Source organism: Schistocerca gregaria, chromosome 2 (assembly GCF_023897955.1).
Source record: "Schistocerca gregaria isolate iqSchGreg1 chromosome 2, iqSchGreg1.2, whole genome shotgun sequence".
NCBI classification, from domain to species: Eukaryota; Metazoa; Arthropoda; class Insecta; order Orthoptera; family Acrididae; genus Schistocerca; species Schistocerca gregaria.
In genome coordinates this window covers 45,801,877-45,820,734 of record NC_064921.1, presented here as the reverse complement: position 1 = coordinate 45,820,734, position 18,858 = coordinate 45,801,877, and positions in this window count along the sequence as shown.

The window sequence follows — 18,858 nt, the reverse complement described above, 5'->3', positions numbered from 1 at the left end:
TCACTATGGCTCTCTTAAGGTAGCCAATGCCTCGTCACAATTAGACTCACATCAGCAACTTCAAGAAATCTCTGGCAGTTTCACTTAAGATAAGCAGCTAGTGGATTACCTCTTCGGAGAGACTTTCCACAATATCTAACAAATGCGTATTTTGGTGAGGAACTGCCAGGAATCAGTATGACTCTCGTAAGGTTGCCAATGCCTCGTCACAATTAAAATTAAATCAGCAACATCAAGTAACTCCTAGCAAGGGTAACGATGGTTGTCTTAAATTAAACAACTAGTGGCGTATCGCTTCGGGCAGACTGGCCACAGTATCTAAAAAATGTCTATTATGGTGAGCATTTGGCAAGAGTAACTATGACTCTCTTAAGGTAGCCAATGCCTCGCCACAATTAAACTCACGTCAGCAACTTGAAGAAACCTCTATCAGTTTCTCTGAAGACAAACAGCTAGTGGATTACCGCTTTGGAGAGACTTTCCACAGTATCTAAAAAATGCGTATATTCGTGAGGAACTGCCAGGAATCACTACGACTCTCGTAAGGTTGCCAATGCCTCATCACAATTAAAATTAAATCAGCAACATCAAGTAACTCCGAGCAAGAGTAACAATGGTTGTCTTAAATTAAACAACTAATTGCGTATCGCTTCGGGCAGACTGGCCACAGTATCTAAAAAATGTCTATTATGGTGAGCATTTGGCAAGAGTCACTATGGCTCTCTTAAGGTAGCCAATGCCTCGTCACAATTAGACTCACTTCAGGAACTTCAAGAAGCCTCTGGCAGTTTCTCTTAAGATAAACCGCTAGTGGATTACCGCTTTGGAGAGACTTTCCACAGTATCTAAAAAATGCGTATTTTGGTGAGGAACTGCCAGGAATCACTATGACTCTCGTAAGGTTGCCAATGCCTCGTCACAATTAAAATTAAATCAGCAACATCAAGTAACTCCTAGCAAGGATAACGATGGTTGTCTTAAATTAAACAACTAGTGGCGTATCGCTTCGGGCAGACTGGCCACAGTATCTAAAAAATGTCTATTATGGTGAGCATTTGGCAAGAGCAACTATGACTCTCTTAAGGTAGCCAATGCCTCGCCACAATTAGACTCACGTCAGCAACTTGAAGAAACCTCTATCAGTTTCTCTGAAGACAAACAGCTAGTGGATTACCGCTTTGGAGAGACTTTCCACAGTATCTAAAAAATGCGTATTTTCGTGAGGAACTGCCAGGAATCACTACGACTCTCGTAAGGTTGCCAATGCCTCATCACAATTAAAATTAAATAAGCAACATCAAGTAACTCCGAGCAAGAGTAACAATGGTTGTCTTAAATTAAACAACTAATTGCGTAATGATTCGGGCAGACTGGCCACAGTATCTAAAAAAATGTCTATTATGGTGGGCATTTGGCAAGAGTCACTATGACTCTCTTAAGGTAGCCAATGCCTCGTCACAATTAGACTCACATCAGCAACTTCAAGAAATCTCTGGCAGTTTCACTTAAGATAAGCAGCTAGTGGATTACCGCTTCGGAGAGACTTTCCACAGTATCTAAAAAATGCGTATTTTGGTGAGGAACTGCCAGGAATCACTGTGACTCTCGTAAGGTTGCCAATGCCTCGTCACAATTAAAATTAAATCAGCAACATCAAGTAACTCCTAGCAAGGATAACGATGGTTGTCTTAAATTAAACAACTAGTGGCGTATCGCTTCGGGCAGACTGGCCACAGTATCTAAAAAATGTCTATTATGGTGAGCATTTGGCAGGAGTAACTATGACTCTCTTAAGGTAGCCAATGCCTCGTCACAATTAGACTCACTTCAGGAACTTCAAGAAACCTCTGGCAGTTTCTCTAAAGATAAACCGCTAGTGGATTACCGCTTTGGAGAGACTTTCCACAGTATCTAAAAAATGCGTATTTTGGTGAGGAACTGCCAGGAATCACTATGACTCTCGTAAGGTTGCCAATGCCTCGTCACAATTAAAATTAAATCAGCAACATCAAGTAACTCCTAGCAAGGGTAACGATGGTTGTCTTAAATTAAACAACTAGTGGCGTATCGCTTCGGGCAGACTGGCCACAGTATCTAAAAAATGTCTATTATGGTGAGCATTTGGCAAGAGTAACTATGACTCTCTTAAGGTAGCCAATGCCTCGCCACAATTAAACTCACGTCAGCAACTTGAAGAAACCTCTATCAGTTTCTCTGAAGACAAACAGCTAGTGGATTACCGCTTTGGAGAGACTTTCCACAGTATCTAAAAAATGCGTATATTCGTGAGGAACTGCCAGGAATCACTACGACTCTCGTAAGGTTGCCAATGCCTCATCACAATTAAAATTAAATCAGCAACATCAAGTAACTCCGAGCAAGAGTAACAATGGTTGTCTTAAATTAAACAACTAATTGCGTAATGATTCGGGCAGACTGGCCACAGTATCTAAAAAAATGTCTATTATGGTGGGCATTTGGCAAGAGTCACTATGACTCTCTTAAGGTAGCCAATGCCTCGTCACAATTAGACTCACATCAGCAACTTCAAGAAATCTCTGGCAGTTTCACTTAAGATAAGCAGCTAGTGGATTACCTCTTCGGAGAGACTTTCCACAATATCTAACAAATGCGTATTTTGGTGAGGAACTGCCAGGAATCAGTATGACTCTCGTAAGGTTGCCAATGCCTCGTCACAATTAAAATTAAATCAGCAACATCAAGTAACTCCTAGCAAGGGTAACGATGGTTGTCTTAAATTAAACAACTAGTGGCGTATCGCTTCGGGCAGACTGGCCACAGTATCTAAAAAATGTCTATTATGGTGAGCATTTGGCAGGAGTAACTATGACTCTCTTAAGGTAGCCAATGCCTCGTCACAATTAGACTCACTTCAGGAACTTCAAGAAACCTCTGGCAGTTTCTCTAAAGATAAACCGCTAGTGGATTACCGCTTTGGAGAGACTTTCCACAGTATCTAAAAAATGCGTATTTTGGTGAGGAACTGCCAGGAATCACTATGACTCTCGTAAGGTTGCCAATGCCTCGTCACAATTAAAATTAAATCAGCAACATCAAGTAACTCCTAGCAAGGGTAACGATGGTTGTCTTAAATTAAACAACTAGTGGCGTATCGCTTCGGGCAGACTGGCCACAGTATCTAAAAAATGTCTATTATGGTGAGCATTTGGCAAGAGTAACTATGACTCTCTTAAGGTAGCCAATGCCTCGTCACAATTAGACTCACTTCAGGAACTTCAAGAAACCTCTGGCAGTTTCTCTTAAGATAAACCGCTAGTGGATTACCGCTTTGGAGAGACTTTCCACAGTATCTAAAAAATGCGTATTTTGGTGAGGAACTGCCAGGAATCACTATGACTCTCGTAAGGTTGCCAATGCCTCGTCACAATTAAAATTAAATCAGCAACATCAAGTAACTCCTAGCAAGGATAACGATGGTTGTCTTAAATTAAACAACTAGTGGCGTATCGCTTCGGGCAGACTGGCCACAGTATCTAAAAAATGTCTATTATGGTGAGCATTTGGCAAGAGCAACTATGACTCTCTTAAGGTAGCCAATGCCTCGCCACAATTAGACTCACGTCAGCAACTTGAAGAAACCTCTATCAGTTTCTCTGAAGACAAACAGCTAGTGGATTACCGCTTTGGAGAGACTTTCCACAGTATCTAAAAAATGCGTATTTTCGTGAGGAACTGCCAGGAATCACTACGACTCTCGTAAGGTTGCCAATGCCTCATCACAATTAAAATTAAATAAGCAACATCAAGTAACTCCGAGCAAGAGTAACAATGGTTGTCTTAAATTAAACAACTAATTGCGTAATGATTCGGGCAGACTGGCCACAGTATCTAAAAAAATGTCTATTATGGTGGGCATTTGGCAAGAGTCACTATGACTCTCTTAAGGTAGCCAATGCCTCGTCACAATTAGACTCACATCAGCAACTTCAAGAAATCTCTGGCAGTTTCACTTAAGATAAGCAGCTAGTGGATTACCGCTTCGGAGAGACTTTCCACAGTATCTAAAAAATGCGTATTTTGGTGAGGAACTGCCAGGAATCACTGTGACTCTCGTAAGGTTGCCAATGCCTCGTCACAATTAAAATTAAATCAGCAACATCAAGTAACTCCTAGCAAGGATAACGATGGTTGTCTTAAATTAAACAACTAGTGGCGTATCGCTTCGGGCAGACTGGCCACAGTATCTAAAAAATGTCTATTATGGTGAGCATTTGGCAAGAGTAACTATGACTCTCTTAAGGTAGCCAATGCCTCGCCACAATTAAACTCACGTCAGCAACTTGAAGAAACCTCTATCAGTTTCTCTGAAGACAAACAGCTAGTGGATTACCGCTTTGGAGAGACTTTCCACAGTATCTAAAAAATGCGTATATTCGTGAGGAACTGCCAGGAATCACTACGACTCTCGTAAGGTTGCCAATGCCTCATCACAATTAAAATTAAATCAGCAACATCAAGTAACTCCGAGCAAGAGTAACAATGGTTGTCTTAAATTAAACAACTAATTGCGTAATGATTCGGGCAGACTGGCCACAGTATCTAAAAAAATGTCTATTATGGTGGGCATTTGGCAAGAGTCACTATGGCTCTCTTAAGGTAGCCAATGCCTCGTCACAATTAGACTCACATCAGCAACTTCAAGAAATCTCTGGCAGTTTCACTTAAGATAAGCAGCTAGTGGATTACCTCTTCGGAGAGACTTTCCACAATATCTAACAAATGCGTATTTTGGTGAGGAACTGCCAGGAATCAGTATGACTCTCGTAAGGTTGCCAATGCCTCGTCACAATTAAAATTAAATCAGCAACATCAAGTAACTCCTAGCAAGGGTAACGATGGTTGTCTTAAATTAAACAACTAGTGGCGTATCGCTTCGGGCAGACTGGCCACAGTATCTAAAAAATGTCTATTATGGTGAGCATTTGGCAAGAGTAACTATGACTCTCTTAAGGTAGCCAATGCCTCGCCACAATTAAACTCACGTCAGCAACTTGAAGAAACCTCTATCAGTTTCTCTGAAGACAAACAGCTAGTGGATTACCGCTTTGGAGAGACTTTCCACAGTATCTAAAAAATGCGTATATTCGTGAGGAACTGCCAGGAATCACTACGACTCTCGTAAGGTTGCCAATGCCTCATCACAATTAAAATTAAATCAGCAACATCAAGTAACTCCGAGCAAGAGTAACAATGGTTGTCTTAAATTAAACAACTAATTGCGTAATGATTCGGGCAGACTGGCCACAGTATCTAAAAAAATGTCTATTATGGTGGGCATTTGGCAAGAGTCACTATGACTCTCTTAAGGTAGCCAATGCCTCGTCACAATTAGACTCACATCAGCAACTTCAAGAAATCTCTGGCAGTTTCACTTAAGATAAGCAGCTAGTGGATTACCTCTTCGGAGAGACTTTCCACAATATCTAACAAATGCGTATTTTGGTGAGGAACTGCCAGGAATCAGTATGACTCTCGTAAGGTTGCCAATGCCTCGTCACAATTAAAATTAAATCAGCAACATCAAGTAACTCCTAGCAAGGGTAACGATGGTTGTCTTAAATTAAACAACTAGTGGCGTATCGCTTCGGGCAGACTGGCCACAGTATCTAAAAAATGTCTATTATGGTGAGCATTTGGCAGGAGTAACTATGACTCTCTTAAGGTAGCCAATGCCTCGTCACAATTAGACTCACTTCAGGAACTTCAAGAAACCTCTGGCAGTTTCTCTAAAGATAAACCGCTAGTGGATTACCGCTTTGGAGAGACTTTCCACAGTATCTAAAAAATGCGTATTTTGGTGAGGAACTGCCAGGAATCACTATGACTCTCGTAAGGTTGCCAATGCCTCGTCACAATTAAAATTAAATCAGCAACATCAAGTAACTCCTAGCAAGGGTAACGATGGTTGTCTTAAATTAAACAACTAGTGGCGTATCGCTTCGGGCAGACTGGCCACAGTATCTAAAAAATGTCTATTATGGTGAGCATTTGGCAAGAGTAACTATGACTCTCTTAAGGTAGCCAATGCCTCGTCACAATTAGACTCACTTCAGGAACTTCAAGAAACCTCTGGCAGTTTCTCTTAAGATAAACCGCTAGTGGATTACCGCTTTGGAGAGACTTTCCACAGTATCTAAAAAATGCGTATTTTGGTGAGGAACTGCCAGGAATCACTATGACTCTCGTAAGGTTGCCAATGCCTCGTCACAATTAAAATTAAATCAGCAACATCAAGTAACTCCTAGCAAGGATAACGATGGTTGTCTTAAATTAAACAACTAGTGGCGTATCGCTTCGGGCAGACTGGCCACAGTATCTAAAAAATGTCTATTATGGTGAGCATTTGGCAAGAGCAACTATGACTCTCTTAAGGTAGCCAATGCCTCGCCACAATTAGACTCACGTCAGCAACTTGAAGAAACCTCTATCAGTTTCTCTGAAGACAAACAGCTAGTGGATTACCGCTTTGGAGAGACTTTCCACAGTATCTAAAAAATGCGTATTTTCGTGAGGAACTGCCAGGAATCACTACGACTCTCGTAAGGTTGCCAATGCCTCATCACAATTAAAATTAAATAAGCAACATCAAGTAACTCCGAGCAAGAGTAACAATGGTTGTCTTAAATTAAACAACTAATTGCGTAATGATTCGGGCAGACTGGCCACAGTATCTAAAAAAATGTCTATTATGGTGGGCATTTGGCAAGAGTCACTATGACTCTCTTAAGGTAGCCAATGCCTCGTCACAATTAGACTCACATCAGCAACTTCAAGAAATCTCTGGCAGTTTCACTTAAGATAAGCAGCTAGTGGATTACCGCTTCGGAGAGACTTTCCACAGTATCTAAAAAATGCGTATTTTGGTGAGGAACTGCCAGGAATCACTGTGACTCTCGTAAGGTTGCCAATGCCTCGTCACAATTAAAATTAAATCAGCAACATCAAGTAACTCCTAGCAAGGATAACGATGGTTGTCTTAAATTAAACAACTAGTGGCGTATCGCTTCGGGCAGACTGGCCACAGTATCTAAAAAATGTCTATTATGGTGAGCATTTGGCAGGAGTAACTATGACTCTCTTAAGGTAGCCAATGCCTCGTCACAATTAGACTCACTTCAGGAACTTCAAGAAACCTCTGGCAGTTTCTCTAAAGATAAACCGCTAGTGGATTACCGCTTTGGAGAGACTTTCCACAGTATCTAAAAAATGCGTATTTTGGTGAGGAACTGCCAGGAATCACTATGACTCTCGTAAGGTTGCCAATGCCTCGTCACAATTAAAATTAAATCAGCAACATCAAGTAACTCCTAGCAAGGGTAACGATGGTTGTCTTAAATTAAACAACTAGTGGCGTATCGCTTCGGGCAGACTGGCCACAGTATCTAAAAAATGTCTATTATGGTGAGCATTTGGCAGGAGTAACTATGACTCTCTTAAGGTAGCCAATGCCTCGTCACAATTAGACTCACTTCAGGAACTTCAAGAAACCTCTGGCAGTTTCTCTTAAGATAAACCGCTAGTGGATTACCGCTTTAAAGAGACTTTCCACAGTATCTAAAAAATGCGTATTTTGGTGAGGAACTGCCAGGAATCACTATGACTCTCGTAAGGTTGCCAATGCCTCGTCACAATTAAAATTAAATCAGCAACATCAAGTAACTCCTAGCAAGGATAACGAAGGTTGTCTTAAATTAAACAACTAGTGGCGTATCGCTTCGGGCAGACTGGCCACAGTATCTAAAAAATGTCTATTATGGTGAGCATTTGGCAAGAGTAACTATGACTCTCTTAAGGTAGCCAATGCCTCGCCACAATTAGACTCACGTCAGCAACTTGAAGAAACCTCTATCAGTTTCTCTGAAGACAAACAGCTAGTGGATTACCGCTTTGGAGAGACTTTCCACAGTATCTAAAAAATGCGTATATTCGTGAGGAACTGCCAACAATCACTACGACTCTCGTAAGGTTGCCAATGCCTCATCACAATTAAAATTAAATCAGCAACATCAAGTAACTCCTAGCAAGGGTAACGATGGTTGTCTTAAATTAAACAACTAGTGGCGTATCGCTTCGGGCAGACTGGCCACAGTATCTAAAAAAATGTCTATTATGGTGAGCATTTGGCAAAAGTCAGTATAACTCTCTTAAGGTAGCCAATGCCTCGTCACAATTAGACTCACATCAGCAACTTCAAGAAACCTCTGGCAGTTTCACTTAAGATAAGCAGCTAGTGGATTACCGCTTTGGAGAGACTTTCCACAGTATCTAAAAAATGCGTATTTTGGTGAGGAACTGCCAGGAATCACTATGACTCTCGTAAGGTAGCCAATGCCTCGTCACAATTAGACTCACTTCAGGAACTTCAAGAAACCTCTGGCAGTTTCTCTTAAGATAAACCGCTAGTGGATTACCGCTTTGGAGAGACTTTCCACAGTATCTAAAAAATGCGTATTTTGGTGAGGAACTGCCAGGAATCACTATGACTCTCGTAAGGTTGCCAATGCCTCGTCACAATTAAAATTAAATCAGCAACATCAAGTAACTCCTAGCAAGGGTAACGATGGTTGTCTTAAATTAAACAACTAGTGGCGTATCGCTTCGGGCAGACTGGCCACAGTATCTAAAAAATGTCTATTATGGTGAGCATTTGGCAGGAGTAACTATGACTCTCTTAAGGTAGCCAATGCCTCGTCACAATTAGACTCACTTCAGGAACTTCAAGAAACCTCTGGCAGTTTCTCTTAAGATAAACCGCTAGTGGATTACCGCTTTGGAGAGACTTTCCACAGTATCTAAAAAATGCGTATTTTGGTGAGGAACTGCCAGGAATCACTATGACTCTCGTAAGGTTGCCAATGCCTCGTCACAATTAAAATTAAATCAGCAACATCAAGTAACTCCTAGCAAGGGTAACGATGGTTGTCTTAAATTAAACAACTAGTGGCGTATCGCTTCGGGCAGACTGGCCACAGTATCTAAAAAAATGTCTATTATGGTGAGCATTTGGCAAAAGTCAGTATGACTCTCTTAAGGTAGCCAATGCCTCGTCACAATTAGACTCACTTCAGGAACTTCAAGAAACCTCTGGCAGTTTCTCTTAAGATAAACCGCTAGTGGATTACCGCTTTGGAGAGACTTTCCACAGTATCTAAAAAATGCGTATTTTGGTGAGGAACTGCCAGGAATCACTATGACTCTCGTAAGGTTGCCAATGCCTCGTCACAATTAAAATTAAATCAGCAACATCAAGTAACTCCTAGCAAGGGTAACGATGGTTGTCTTAAATTAAACAACTAGTGGCGTATCGCTTCGGGCAGACTGGCCACAGTATCTAAAAAATGTCTATTATGGTGAGCATTTGGCAGGAGTAACTATGACTCTCTTAAGGTAGCCAATGCCTCGTCACAATTAGACTCACTTCAGGAACTTCAAGAAACCTCTGGCAGTTTCTCTTAAGATAAACCGCTAGTGGATTACCGCTTTAAAGAGACTTTCCACAGTATCTAAAAAATGCGTATTTTGGTGAGGAACTGCCAGGAATCACTATGACTCTCGTAAGGTTGCCAATGCCTCGTCACAATTAAAATTAAATCAGCAACATCAAGTAACTCCTAGCAAGGATAACGATGGTTGTCTTAAATTAAACAACTAGTGGCGTATCGCTTCGGGCAGACTGGCCACAGTATCTAAAAAATGTCTATTATGGTGAGCATTTGGCAAGAGTAACTATGACTCTCTTAAGGTAGCCAATGCCTCGTCACAATTAGACTCACTTCAGGAACTTCAAGAAACCTCTGGCAGTTTCTCTTAAGATAAACCGCTAGTGGATTACCGCTTTGGAGAGACTTTCCACAGTATCTAAAAAATGCGTATTTTGGTGAGGAACTGCCAGGAATCACTATGACTCTCGTAAGGTTGCCAATGCCTCGTCACAATTAAAATTAAATCAGCAACATCAAGTAACTCCTAGCAAGGATAACGATGGTTGTCTTAAATTAAACAACTAGTGGCGTATCGCTTCGGGCAGACTGGCCACAGTATCTAAAAAATGTCTATTATGGTGAGCATTTGGCAAGAGCAACTATGACTCTCTTAAGGTAGCCAATGCCTCGCCACAATTAGACTCACGTCAGCAACTTGAAGAAACCTCTATCAGTTTCTCTGAAGACAAACAGCTAGTGGATTACCGCTTTGGAGAGACTTTCCACAGTATCTAAAAAATGCGTATTTTCGTGAGGAACTGCCAGGAATCACTACGACTCTCGTAAGGTTGCCAATGCCTCATCACAATTAAAATTAAATAAGCAACATCAAGTAACTCCGAGCAAGAGTAACAATGGTTGTCTTAAATTAAACAACTAATTGCGTAATGATTCGGGCAGACTGGCCACAGTATCTAAAAAAATGTCTATTATGGTGGGCATTTGGCAAGAGTCACTATGACTCTCTTAAGGTAGCCAATGCCTCGTCACAATTAGACTCACATCAGCAACTTCAAGAAATCTCTGGCAGTTTCACTTAAGATAAGCAGCTAGTGGATTACCGCTTCGGAGAGACTTTCCACAGTATCTAAAAAATGCGTATTTTGGTGAGGAACTGCCAGGAATCACTGTGACTCTCGTAAGGTTGCCAATGCCTCGTCACAATTAAAATTAAATCAGCAACATCAAGTAACTCCTAGCAAGGATAACGATGGTTGTCTTAAATTAAACAACTAGTGGCGTATCGCTTCGGGCAGACTGGCCACAGTATCTAAAAAATGTCTATTATGGTGAGCATTTGGCAGGAGTAACTATGACTCTCTTAAGGTAGCCAATGCCTCGTCACAATTAGACTCACTTCAGGAACTTCAAGAAACCTCTGGCAGTTTCTCTAAAGATAAACCGCTAGTGGATTACCGCTTTGGAGAGACTTTCCACAGTATCTAAAAAATGCGTATTTTGGTGAGGAACTGCCAGGAATCACTATGACTCTCGTAAGGTTGCCAATGCCTCGTCACAATTAAAATTAAATCAGCAACATCAAGTAACTCCTAGCAAGGGTAACGATGGTTGTCTTAAATTAAACAACTAGTGGCGTATCGCTTCGGGCAGACTGGCCACAGTATCTAAAAAATGTCTATTATGGTGAGCATTTGGCAGGAGTAACTATGACTCTCTTAAGGTAGCCAATGCCTCGTCACAATTAGACTCACTTCAGGAACTTCAAGAAACCTCTGGCAGTTTCTCTTAAGATAAACCGCTAGTGGATTACCGCTTTAAAGAGACTTTCCACAGTATCTAAAAAATGCGTATTTTGGTGAGGAACTGCCAGGAATCACTATGACTCTCGTAAGGTTGCCAATGCCTCGTCACAATTAAAATTAAATCAGCAACATCAAGTAACTCCTAGCAAGGATAACGAAGGTTGTCTTAAATTAAACAACTAGTGGCGTATCGCTTCGGGCAGACTGGCCACAGTATCTAAAAAATGTCTATTATGGTGAGCATTTGGCAAGAGTAACTATGACTCTCTTAAGGTAGCCAATGCCTCGCCACAATTAGACTCACGTCAGCAACTTGAAGAAACCTCTATCAGTTTCTCTGAAGACAAACAGCTAGTGGATTACCGCTTTGGAGAGACTTTCCACAGTATCTAAAAAATGCGTATATTCGTGAGGAACTGCCAGGAATCACTACGACTCTCGTAAGGTTGCCAATGCCTCATCACAATTAAAATTAAATCAGCAACATCAAGTAACTCCTAGCAAGGGTAACGATGGTTGTCTTAAATTAAACAACTAGTGGCGTATCGCTTCGGGCAGACTGGCCACAGTATCTAAAAAAATGTCTATTATGGTGAGCATTTGGCAAAAGTCAGTATAACTCTCTTAAGGTAGCCAATGCCTCGTCACAATTAGACTCACATCAGCAACTTCAAGAAACCTCTGGCAGTTTCACTTAAGATAAGCAGCTAGTGGATTACCGCTTTGGAGAGACTTTCCACAGTATCTAAAAAATGCGTATTTTGGTGAGGAACTGCCAGGAATCACTATGACTCTCGTAAGGTAGCCAATGCCTCGTCACAATTAGACTCACTTCAGGAACTTCAAGAAACCTCTGGCAGTTTCTCTTAAGATAAACCGCTAGTGGATTACCGCTTTGGAGAGACTTTCCACAGTATCTAAAAAATGCGTATTTTGGTGAGGAACTGCCAGGAATCACTATGACTCTCGTAAGGTTGCCAATGCCTCGTCACAATTAAAATTAAATCAGCAACATCAAGTAACTCCTAGCAAGGATAACGATGGTTGTCTTAAATTAAACAACTAGTGGCGTATCGCTTCGGGCAGACTGGCCACAGTATCTAAAAAATGTCTATTATGGTGAGCATTTGGCAAGAGCAACTATGACTCTCTTAAGGTAGCCAATGCCTCGCCACAATTAGACTCACGTCAGCAACTTGAAGAAACCTCTATCAGTTTCTCTGAAGACAAACAGCTAGTGGATTACCGCTTTGGAGAGACTTTCCACAGTATCTAAAAAATGCGTATTTTCGTGAGGAACTGCCAGGAATCACTACGACTCTCGTAAGGTTGCCAATGCCTCATCACAATTAAAATTAAATAAGCAACATCAAGTAACTCCGAGCAAGAGTAACAATGGTTGTCTTAAATTAAACAACTAATTGCGTAATGATTCGGGCAGACTGGCCACAGTATCTAAAAAAATGTCTATTATGGTGGGCATTTGGCAAGAGTCACTATGACTCTCTTAAGGTAGCCAATGCCTCGTCACAATTAGACTCACATCAGCAACTTCAAGAAATCTCTGGCAGTTTCACTTAAGATAAGCAGCTAGTGGATTACCGCTTCGGAGAGACTTTCCACAGTATCTAAAAAATGCGTATTTTGGTGAGGAACTGCCAGGAATCACTGTGACTCTCGTAAGGTTGCCAATGCCTCGTCACAATTAAAATTAAATCAGCAACATCAAGTAACTCCTAGCAAGGATAACGATGGTTGTCTTAAATTAAACAACTAGTGGCGTATCGCTTCGGGCAGACTGGCCACAGTATCTAAAAAATGTCTATTATGGTGAGCATTTGGCAGGAGTAACTATGACTCTCTTAAGGTAGCCAATGCCTCGTCACAATTAGACTCACTTCAGGAACTTCAAGAAACCTCTGGCAGTTTCTCTAAAGATAAACCGCTAGTGGATTACCGCTTTGGAGAGACTTTCCACAGTATCTAAAAAATGCGTATTTTGGTGAGGAACTGCCAGGAATCACTATGACTCTCGTAAGGTTGCCAATGCCTCGTCACAATTAAAATTAAATCAGCAACATCAAGTAACTCCTAGCAAGGGTAACGATGGTTGTCTTAAATTAAACAACTAGTGGCGTATCGCTTCGGGCAGACTGGCCACAGTATCTAAAAAATGTCTATTATGGTGAGCATTTGGCAGGAGTAACTATGACTCTCTTAAGGTAGCCAATGCCTCGTCACAATTAGACTCACTTCAGGAACTTCAAGAAACCTCTGGCAGTTTCTCTTAAGATAAACCGCTAGTGGATTACCGCTTTAAAGAGACTTTCCACAGTATCTAAAAAATGCGTATTTTGGTGAGGAACTGCCAGGAATCACTATGACTCTCGTAAGGTTGCCAATGCCTCGTCACAATTAAAATTAAATCAGCAACATCAAGTAACTCCTAGCAAGGATAACGAAGGTTGTCTTAAATTAAACAACTAGTGGCGTATCGCTTCGGGCAGACTGGCCACAGTATCTAAAAAATGTCTATTATGGTGAGCATTTGGCAAGAGTAACTATGACTCTCTTAAGGTAGCCAATGCCTCGCCACAATTAGACTCACGTCAGCAACTTGAAGAAACCTCTATCAGTTTCTCTGAAGACAAACAGCTAGTGGATTACCGCTTTGGAGAGACTTTCCACAGTATCTAAAAAATGCGTATATTCGTGAGGAACTGCCAGGAATCACTACGACTCTCGTAAGGTTGCCAATGCCTCATCACAATTAAAATTAAATCAGCAACATCAAGTAACTCCTAGCAAGGGTAACGATGGTTGTCTTAAATTAAACAACTAGTGGCGTATCGCTTCGGGCAGACTGGCCACAGTATCTAAAAAAATGTCTATTATGGTGAGCATTTGGCAAAAGTCAGTATAACTCTCTTAAGGTAGCCAATGCCTCGTCACAATTAGACTCACATCAGCAACTTCAAGAAACCTCTGGCAGTTTCACTTAAGATAAGCAGCTAGTGGATTACCGCTTTGGAGAGACTTTCCACAGTATCTAAAAAATGCGTATTTTGGTGAGGAACTGCCAGGAATCACTATGACTCTCGTAAGGTAGCCAATGCCTCGTCACAATTAGACTCACTTCAGGAACTTCAAGAAACCTCTGGCAGTTTCTCTTAAGATAAACCGCTAGTGGATTACCGCTTTGGAGAGACTTTCCACAGTATCTAAAAAATGCGTATTTTGGTGAGGAACTGCCAGGAATCACTATGACTCTCGTAAGGTTGCCAATGCCTCGTCACAATTAAAATTAAATCAGCAACATCAAGTAACTCCTAGCAAGGGTAACGATGGTTGTCTTAAATTAAACAACTAGTGGCGTATCGCTTCGGGCAGACTGGCCACAGTATCTAAAAAATGTCTATTATGGTGAGCATTTGGCAGGAGTAACTATGACTCTCTTAAGGTAGCCAATGCCTCGTCACAATTAGACTCACTTCAGGAACTTCAAGAAACCTCTGGCAGTTTCTCTTAAGATAAACCGCTAGTGGATTACCGCTTTGGAGAGACTTTCCACAGTATCTAAAAAATGCGTATTTTGGTGAGGAACTGCCAGGAATCACTATGACTCTCGTAAGGTTGCCAATGCCTCGTCACAATTAAAATTAAATCAGCAACATCAAGTAACTCCTAGCAAGGGTAACGATGGTTGTCTTAAATTAAACAACTAGTGGCGTATCGCTTCGGGCAGACTGGCCACAGTATCTAAAAAAATGTCTATTATGGTGAGCATTTGGCAAAAGTCAGTATGACTCTCTTAAGGTAGCCAATGCCTCGTCACAATTAGACTCACTTCAGGAACTTCAAGAAACCTCTGGCAGTTTCTCTTAAGATAAACCGCTAGTGGATTACCGCTTTGGAGAGACTTTCCACAGTATCTAAAAAATGCGTATTTTGGTGAGGAACTGCCAGGAATCACTATGACTCTCGTAAGGTTGCCAATGCCTCGTCACAATTAAAATTAAATCAGCAACATCAAGTAACTCCTAGCAAGGGTAACGATGGTTGTCTTAAATTAAACAACTAGTGGCGTATCGCTTCGGGCAGACTGGCCACAGTATCTAAAAAATGTCTATTATGGTGAGCATTTGGCAGGAGTAACTATGACTCTCTTAAGGTAGCCAATGCCTCGTCACAATTAGACTCACTTCAGGAACTTCAAGAAACCTCTGGCAGTTTCTCTTAAGATAAACCGCTAGTGGATTACCGCTTTAAAGAGACTTTCCACAGTATCTAAAAAATGCGTATTTTGGTGAGGAACTGCCAGGAATCACTATGACTCTCGTAAGGTTGCCAATGCCTCGTCACAATTAAAATTAAATCAGCAACATCAAGTAACTCCTAGCAAGGATAACGATGGTTGTCTTAAATTAAACAACTAGTGGCGTATCGCTTCGGGCAGACTGGCCACAGTATCTAAAAAATGTCTATTATGGTGAGCATTTGGCAGGAGTAACTATGACTCTCTTAAGGTAGCCAATGCCTCGTCACAATTAGACTCACTTCAGGAACTTCAAGAAACCTCTGGCAGTTTCTCTTAAGATAAACCGCTAGTGGATTACCGCTTTGGAGAGACTTTCCACAGTATCTAAAAAATGCGTATTTTGGTGAGGAACTGCCAGGAATCACTATGACTCTCGTAAGGTTGCCAATGCCTCGTCACAATTAAAATTAAATCAGCAACATCAAGTAACTCCTAGCAAGGGTAACGATGGTTGTCTTAAATTAAACAACTAGTGGCGTATCGCTTCGGGCAGACTGGCCACAGTATCTAAAAAAATGTCTATTATGGTGAGCATTTGGCAAAAGTCAGTATGACTCTCTTAAGGTAGCCAATGCCTCGTCACAATTAGACTCACTTCAGGAACTTCAAGAAACCTCTGGCAGTTTCTCTTAAGATAAACCGCTAGTGGATTACCGCTTTGGAGAGACTTTCCACAGTATCTAAAAAATGCGTATTTTGGTGAGGAACTGCCAGGAATCACTATGACTCTCGTAAGGTTGCCAATGCCTCGTCACAATTAAAATTAAATCAGCAACATCAAGTAACTCCTAGCAAGGGTAACGATGGTTGTCTTAAATTAAACAACTAGTGGCGTATCGCTTCGGGCAGACTGGCCACAGTACCAAAAAAATGTCTATTATGGTGAGCATTTGGCAGGAGTAACTATGACTCTCTTAAGGTAGCCAATGCCTCGTCACAATTAGACTCACTTCAGGAACTTCAAGAAACCTCTGGCAGTTTCTCTTAAGATAAACCGCTAGTGGATTACCGCTTTAAAGAGACTTTCCACAGTATCTAAAAAATGCGTATTTTGGTGAGGAACTGCCAGGAATCACTATGACTCTCGTAAGGTTGCCAATGCCTCGTCACAATTAAAATTAAATCAGCAACATCAAGTAACTCCTAGCAAGGATAACGATGGTTGTCTTAAATTAAACAACTAGTGGCGTATCGCTTCGGGCAGACTGGCCACAGTATCTAAAAAATGTCTATTATGGTGAGCATTTGGCAAGAGTAACTATGACTCTCTTAAGGTAGCCAATGCCTCGCCACAATTAAACTCACGTCAGCAACTTGAAGAAACCTCTATCAGTTTCTCTGAAGACAAACAGCTAGTGGATTACCGCTTTGGAGAGACTTTCCACAGTATCTAAAAAATGCGTATATTCGTGAGGAACTGCCAGGAATCACTACGACTCTCGTAAGGTTGCCAATGCCTCATCACAATTAAAATTAAATCAGCAACATCAAGTAACTCCGAGCAAGAGTAACAATGGTTGTCTTAAATTAAACAACTAATTGCGTAATGATTCGGGCAGACTGGCCACAGTATCTAAAAAAATGTCTATTATGGTGGGCATTTGGCAAGAGTCACTATGACTCTCTTAAGGTAGCCAATGCCTCGTCACAATTAGACTCACATCAGCAACTTCAAGAAATCTCTGGCAGTTTCACTTAAGATAAGCAGCTAGTGGATTACCTCTTCGGAGAGACTTTCCACAATATCTAACAAATGCGTATTTTGGTGAGGAACTGCCAGGAATCAGTATGACTCTCGTAAGGTTGCCAATGCCTCGTCACAATTAAAATTAAATCAGCAACATCAAGTAACTCCTAGCAAGGGTAACGATGGTTGTCTTAAATTAAACAACTAGTGGCGTATCGCTTCGGGCAGACTGGCCACAGTATCTAAAAAATGTCTATTATGGTGAGCATTTGGCAGGAGTAACTATGACTCTCTTAAGGTAGCCAATGCCTCGTCACAATTAGACTCACTTCAGGAACTTCAAGAAACCTCTGGCAGTTTCTCTTAAGATAAACCGCTAGTGGATTACCGCTTTAAAGAGACTTTCCACAGTATCTAAAAAATGCGTATTTTGGTGAGGAACTGCCAGGAATCACTATGACTCTCGTAAGGTTGCCAATGCCTCGTCACAATTAAAATTAAATCAGCAACATCAAGTAACTCCTAGCAAGGATAACGATGGTTGTCTTAAATTAAACAACTAGTGGCGTATCGCTTCGGGCAGACTGGCCACAGTATCTAAAAAATGTCTATTATGGTGAGCATTTGGCAGGAGTAACTATGACTCTCTTAAGGTAGCCAATGCCTCGTCACAATTAGACTCACTTCAGGAACTTCAAGAAACCTCTGGCAGTTTCTCTTAAGATAAACCGCTAGTGGATTACCGCTTTGGAGAGACTTTCCACAGTATCTAAAAAATGCGTATTTTGGTGAGGAACTGCCAGGAATCACTATGACTCTCGTAAGGTTGCCAATGCCTCGTCACAATTAAAATTAAATCAGCAACATCAAGTAACTCCTAGCAAGGGTAACGATGGTTGTCTTAAATTAAACAACTAGTGGCGTATCGCTTCGGGCAGACTGGCCACAGTATCTAAAAAAATGTCTATTATGGTGAGCATTTGGCAAAAGTCAGTATGACTCTCTTAAGGTAGCCAATGCCTCGTCACAATTAGACTCACTTCAGGAACTTCAAGAAACCTCTGGCAGTTTCTCTTAAGATAAACCGCTAGTGGATTACCGCTTTGGAGAGACTTTCCACAGTATCTAAAAAATGCGTATTTTGGTGAGGAACTGCCAGGAATCACTATGACTCTCGTAAGGTTGCCAATGCCTCGTCACAATTAAAATTAAATCAGCAACATCAAGTAACTCCTAGCAAGGGTAACGATGGTTGTCTTAAATTAAACAACTAGTGGCGTATCGCTTCGGGCAGACTGGCCACAGTACCAAAAAAATGTCTATTATGGTGAGCATTTGGCAGGAGTAACTATGACTCTCTTAAGGTAGCCAATGCCTCGTCACAATTAGACTCACTTCAGGAACTTCAAGAAACCTCTGGCAGTTTCTCTTAAGATAAACCGCTAGTGGATTACCGCTTTAAAGAGACTTTCCACAGTATCTAAAAAATGCGTATTTTGGTGAGGAACTGCCAGGAATCACTATGACTCTCGTAAGGTTGCCAATGCCTCGTCACAATTAAAATTA